Source organism: Gouania willdenowi, chromosome 24 (genome assembly GCF_900634775.1).
Source record: "Gouania willdenowi chromosome 24, fGouWil2.1, whole genome shotgun sequence".
NCBI lineage: Eukaryota > Metazoa > Chordata > Actinopteri > Blenniiformes > Gobiesocidae > Gouania > Gouania willdenowi.
The window spans coordinates 5,439,761-5,445,760 of NC_041066.1; positions in this window are offsets into that span (position 1 = coordinate 5,439,761).

Genomic DNA, 6,000 nt, shown 5'->3' on the forward strand with positions numbered 1-6,000 from the left:
AAACAAATTCAAATCAGTGAGTGGAATTTAAAGTGGAATTTAGTTAAACTACAGTACAACTTTTATGTGATTGCTTCAATATTAAGTAAACACAGTCTCCTGTGTAAAATGTAGCTAATTATTGTCTCCTATTGTCAGAAATGTGATAAAATGGCCTCCACAACATAAAATAAACCTGTTTCAATAATTACAAGAAAATGTAGTATTTTATTGAGAATTAGTATGAATAGCTTATTGTGAATTTGTAAAAAAAATAAAAAAATAAATATGGCCTAAATATACTCCCCTGCAATGTTCTACTGTACACGTACCCCTGCATGAACTAAATTAAATTAGCTGGGAATGGTGATGTGGCGATGAAAGGGTTAGTAGAAAATGTATTGGTGGTTTCATTTAATAAAAAAAAAAAAAAAAAAAAAAAAAAGGCTTGACAAAAAGACAGGTTTGGAGTGGAATGACAGCACAGCCTAGTGGCTTTGCCTTTGCTTGCATGAAATGTACACTTTCAAGCTTTTTCACTGTAATATTCTGTGAATAATACACACACACACACAGAGAGAGAGAGAGAGAAAGAGAGAGTATATATTCATGCATGCATGAATATATACATATGTAGGTGTTTGTGTACATGTACTGTATGTATATATTATGTACTTGTACAACCGGATGCATATGTGTGTGTATATTGATAAATTATTATAATATATAATATAATATTTAATGTTCCTCCTCCAAGGATTTCAAGGGCGGCTGCAGCTTGTTGTTGTGCCCATAGAGCGATGCTGCTCCAAGCCATCCCTTGTATGAAAATAGTTCATCTTTTTCACCCCAAATGCAAATTTATCAAAATATACATCTTATTTGGACTGTAGGAGGAAAACGAAGAACCCAAAATAAACCTATTAAGACACTGGGGGAACATGTGTTATGTTGAAAATCCTCCTGCAAAGAACTTGCCTTCTGGGAAGAGTGTTCTCTCGAGCACTGCAGAAAGCTTTTTAATATATATATATATTACTATTTTTATTATAATTATTATATTAAAGCATGTTTGTAATAGAGCTTATAGCTGTTCAGCTCTTAAAACAGATTTTTTTGTTCTAATCTCAAAAATCTTTCAGTTCTGAAACCAGATTGTAGCATTAGGGCAGTTACAAATAGCGCCCTGCATAGAGGACATCCATGTTGTTTATATAGGCATCCCATTCTGAACAATCTGCATCAATAAATGTAATAGCCTAATGCATTTATTTGTTTTCTATTTCTGCAATGTTTGGTTACTGAATATATGTGCTGCATAATTTGTTGTTCAGTAAATGATATTTGCACCTAATGTGTTGTCATTTATAAAGGAAATTCCAATGTTGGCTTTCTTGTTATATTTTGGAATTAACATTTAATGTACAATTTAAGATTCTGCATGTTTAGACAAGTGATATTTTAATATATTTATTGATTTCCTTATAATTACATTGTGTGTGAACTGTGATGTTTAGGTATTTATGAGGTCACAAGTCTCACATGTAGATACTACATCACATACAAAGAGAGACAAACTTTGTTCCTTTTTTATATTTTATTGCAATCTGGGGCACTTACACCCTGAATACAGGAGCTTTATATTGTTAATATAGGCATCCGTTCTTTAGTCAGCCTGTTGTTTTATTCTGTAATCTGATTCAGTTCTGAAGATGGTGTGAGGCATTGGGTCCTCATGTCATCGTCCTCTGCATAGAGTTGATAAAGGTCGTTGATATAGGCTTCCTGTTCTGCTATCCGACTGTTGTTCTCTTCCGTAATCTGGTTCAGTTCTGATGACAGTTTATTGTTTTCATTCTTCATGGCATCGTACTCTTCATAGACTTGATTGTAGTTTTTGATATAGGCCCCCAGTACTGAAGTCAGCCTGTTGTTCTGTTCCTGAATCTGATTCCGTTCTGAAAACAGTGTGAGGCATTGGATCCTCATGACATCGTACTTTGCAAAGAGTTGATTGGAGTCATTGATAGAGGAGTTCAGTTCTGAAATCAGCCTGTTGTTCTGTTCTTTAATCTGATTCAGTTCTGAAGACAGTTTATTGTTTTCATTCCTCATGGCATAGTACTCTGCATAGATGTGATTCAAGTTATTGATACAGGCTTCCAGTTCTGAAGTCAGCCTGTTGTTCTGTTCCTGAATCATCTTGGTTTCTATGGACACCGTGTTATCAGGGTCCATGATTATCTCCACTTCACTTTCTCTGACTTCTGCCTGTATCTCATGTAGTTGTTTTGGTCTGTCAGAGTCACATTTCATGTCAGGGTGTTGGGAGTTGTTCACTATAACAAAAGGTGTTTGTTTCCAGCGCCCCCTTTGGCCACTCTGTGTCACTGCATGTGCACAACTCTCAGACGTTTCTCTTTGGGGCTGTGACTCTGTTTTCTCTCCATTTTCCATGGGACAGTATGCTTCTTTCACCTTCTTTTCAAGATCTTTGATGATTTCCTTCTGTTTCTTGCACTCGCTCTGTGCTAGTTCCAGTTGTCTCTTAGTGGAAGCATTTTCTTTCTGCATTTTTCTCAAAATATATTTCAGTCGTGTGTTTTCATACGACAGACTTTTGGTGTCCGTAAACCGGCTTTGGCCCCCACGCGATGCCATTTGCTTAAAGGATGAGTTGGTTTTGCAGGTGAATGTTTGGTCTTTAAAGTTTGCTGTTCAGCTGAAGGTGAGTCTCTGTATCTCTGCTGTGAAGCTCATGTAGAATGCGGCGGCGCTTTGATCTGTAATGTATTTATTTTGTCTCTTTCATCTTTCACCTGTTAAGACGAGGCTCTTTCATCTTCCTCGTCTTAACTTTGGAACTGTGACGTCACCGTACTGCTGTGGAAGTCACGTGACTCACGCACGCTGAAGTTTTTTTTTTGTTTTTTTAATATTATATCTTTAGTAACAAAAATATACGGAGCCTTGGAGGTTTAAAACTTGAATGACCGTTTACATCACGTATTACGGTAAAGTCATCAGAAGCCGACGGGAACTTCATGGTGCGTTCACGTACACCTCGAATCACACCAACAGCACTGTACAGGCGTATTGTACCAAAAAGGCTTCATGGTGCGTTCAAGTACATCTCAGTTGCACGCATAAATCACACCAACAGTACAGGTTTATTGTACCAAAAATTCATCAAAATCAAATTGTTTTCAGGACACTGCACCAGACTTTTGTTCTACAGCCTCCTAGGTACCTCTGTGTCAATTGTCAACTAAAATCACTGAAGCATTCTCTCATAATTACACAAAACACACAGTACTGTGTGTATTGGGTGAAACACGGTACAGTACGGCTTTACCGTAACACGTGATGTAAACGGGCATTTTAGTTTTAAACCGCTGATGGCGTTACTGCAGTCTATCTCGTTCCCGACTTAATTATCTCGGACCCCGAGTTAGTAAGTCGGGATTCCGAGATAATTACCCCTTTTTCTTCTTCTCATCCATGATACCCATTAAAAAGAAAACTAAATATAATAATAATAATAATAATTAATAATAATAATAATAAATGCTGACCTTTTCTTTCTATTTTCATACTTTTTTTTTTCTATTAAAAAAAAAATCCAAACAGAAGACAAACTCAGTGACACACGATTTTACAAAACAGTTTGTAAATCTGTTGTGCTGATATTTCAGCACTGCCGCTACCAAAAAGAAGTGCATTATGCATCATGAGGCCCATTGTGCACACTTAAAAAATGTCTCCATGTCGTATATACATCTGGGTATTTCTTACATATTCAGTCTTTCCATACTATATCTAATGTGAACACATACTAATTTTGACGTCAGACTCTGCAAAGTAAGAGACTGGAAATTTATATGAGAGCTTTCAGTCTGACTTTAGAGCCCATCACAGCACAGAGACTGCCTTTGTAAAAGTGACCAATAGTGTTGTGTTCAAGACCACACTATCCTAGACCAAGACTTGCCTGAGACCAGAATGCACCGAGACCAAGACAAGACCAAGACTTCCGGGAGCCAAGACCAAGACCATAAACATTTTTTTTTTTTTATTTAAAAAAAATATATAAATAAATAAAATTATGACATGGTTCGACGGTTAAATAACATTCTCTCTTTAATTTTAGTTTCTTTTAAATACATTTGATGGAGAAAAAAGGTGCCTGCAAAAAATTAACTAAAATATCAAAGCTACTACTGCTACTGATAAATTCACAATTATTCTACATATTTGAAAACAAGATTTTTTGTGTCAGCTGAGGGGTATTCCATAAAGCGTGTTATGTTCAAACTCTGAGTATGTTCAGGCTCAAATGAGGGAAACTCTGAGTATCCCATTCCAAAAAGCGAGGTATGTTCTTCTCTGAGTATGTTACCATGGAAACATTGTCCGTGAACTAAACCTGGTCGCTGGCAGGTTTTATCAAAGAAATTCTGGATTTCTACCTGGCTCCGCCCACCTGAACACCGTTTCTGAACACTTTAATAAACTTTAACACTTTTCTCTGAAACACATTAGTAACATCACACACCACAGACGTGATCACATCATTACTAATGTTGTGTTGCTTTACGTCTTTTTTTTTTTTGTAATAACGGTAGTTTTCTTTATAACATTGTAGATGTAGATCATTAAGTGAAAGTCACTGAGAGGTTGATCTGCATTAAAACATCTACTGACGTCTGCAGTAAAGTTCTCTGGATAAAAACCTGTGGATAATATAAAGGAGGAGATGATCATTTAAATAAATCAACTTTTAAGGCTTGATTGTTGTTTTATATTGTTATACAGTTAAGTCTGTAGATCAAACATCTTCGAAGGTATGATGGCGCAGTGAAGTGTGACACGGCTCTTGAGAGCGATGGGTCATGGGTTCGCGTCCCGCTTCAGTGTTATTTTATGACATTTTTTAGGACGTTGAGATGACTCTGGTGACAATATTACATTAAGAATCAATATAAATGATGTGATATGAAGCAGCAACCACTGTCTTTATATCCAGTGTAACAGGAGGGCTCTGTATGTAGACATACTATGCTGCTGACACGTCTCCTCAGACACACTTTATTCATATTATTCACCGCTCGTCACGTCACTGAAGCAATAAAGTGATGAAGTGACCAAAAAGTGTGACTAATTACTGGTGATTTAAGCCACTATAATCACTGAAGACTGAACACACCTTTAGAACAGGCTCATATTCATCAAACAACGACTTATTTCACCCATCAGGGTGAATAAATGACTATCTTCCGTTTGGTTGTCATGGCAGTTTGAGTATTCTTTGATCCATTGATGATGGCTTTTTATCGCGCGCGTGCACGTAAGTAACCCAAGGTTTACATACTCAGGGTTGATTGACCCACTTCATACCAGCTTTAATGTAATCCGATACCCAGAGTTTCCCATCGCGGGGTATGTTGACACAGAGTTTATGGATAGACTCAGAGTTTGTTAACCCGCCTTTATGGAATACCCCTCTGAATGTATAGCAAGTGTTTAAAAGCATTTCTGCGAAGAGATAACATGGCGAACCTAAATAAAACAAACTCAAACCGCTCCGTGTTCCGAACTGAAACCGTAGCCACACACACACACACACACACACACACACGCACACACACACACACACACACACACACACACACACACACACACACACACACACACACACACACACACACACACACACACACACACACACACACACACACACAAGGCACAGCAAGTCTAGTCCTGGAGGGCTCCTGTCCTGTATGTTTCAGATGCTGATTGTAATGAGTAGCTCATTATCAGACTTTATGTAGCGCTGCTTGATGACACCATCATTAGATTCAGGTGTGTTGGAGCAGGGAGAACATCTCAAACATACAGGACAAGAGCTCTAAAGTGTGTTTAGGTTGATGTCACATCTGTATTCATATTGAAAAACCTTGAGCTGACTTTTAAAACAGGAGAGAGCATCGGGATCACAGCTACTCTGGTGAGAAGTTGAAT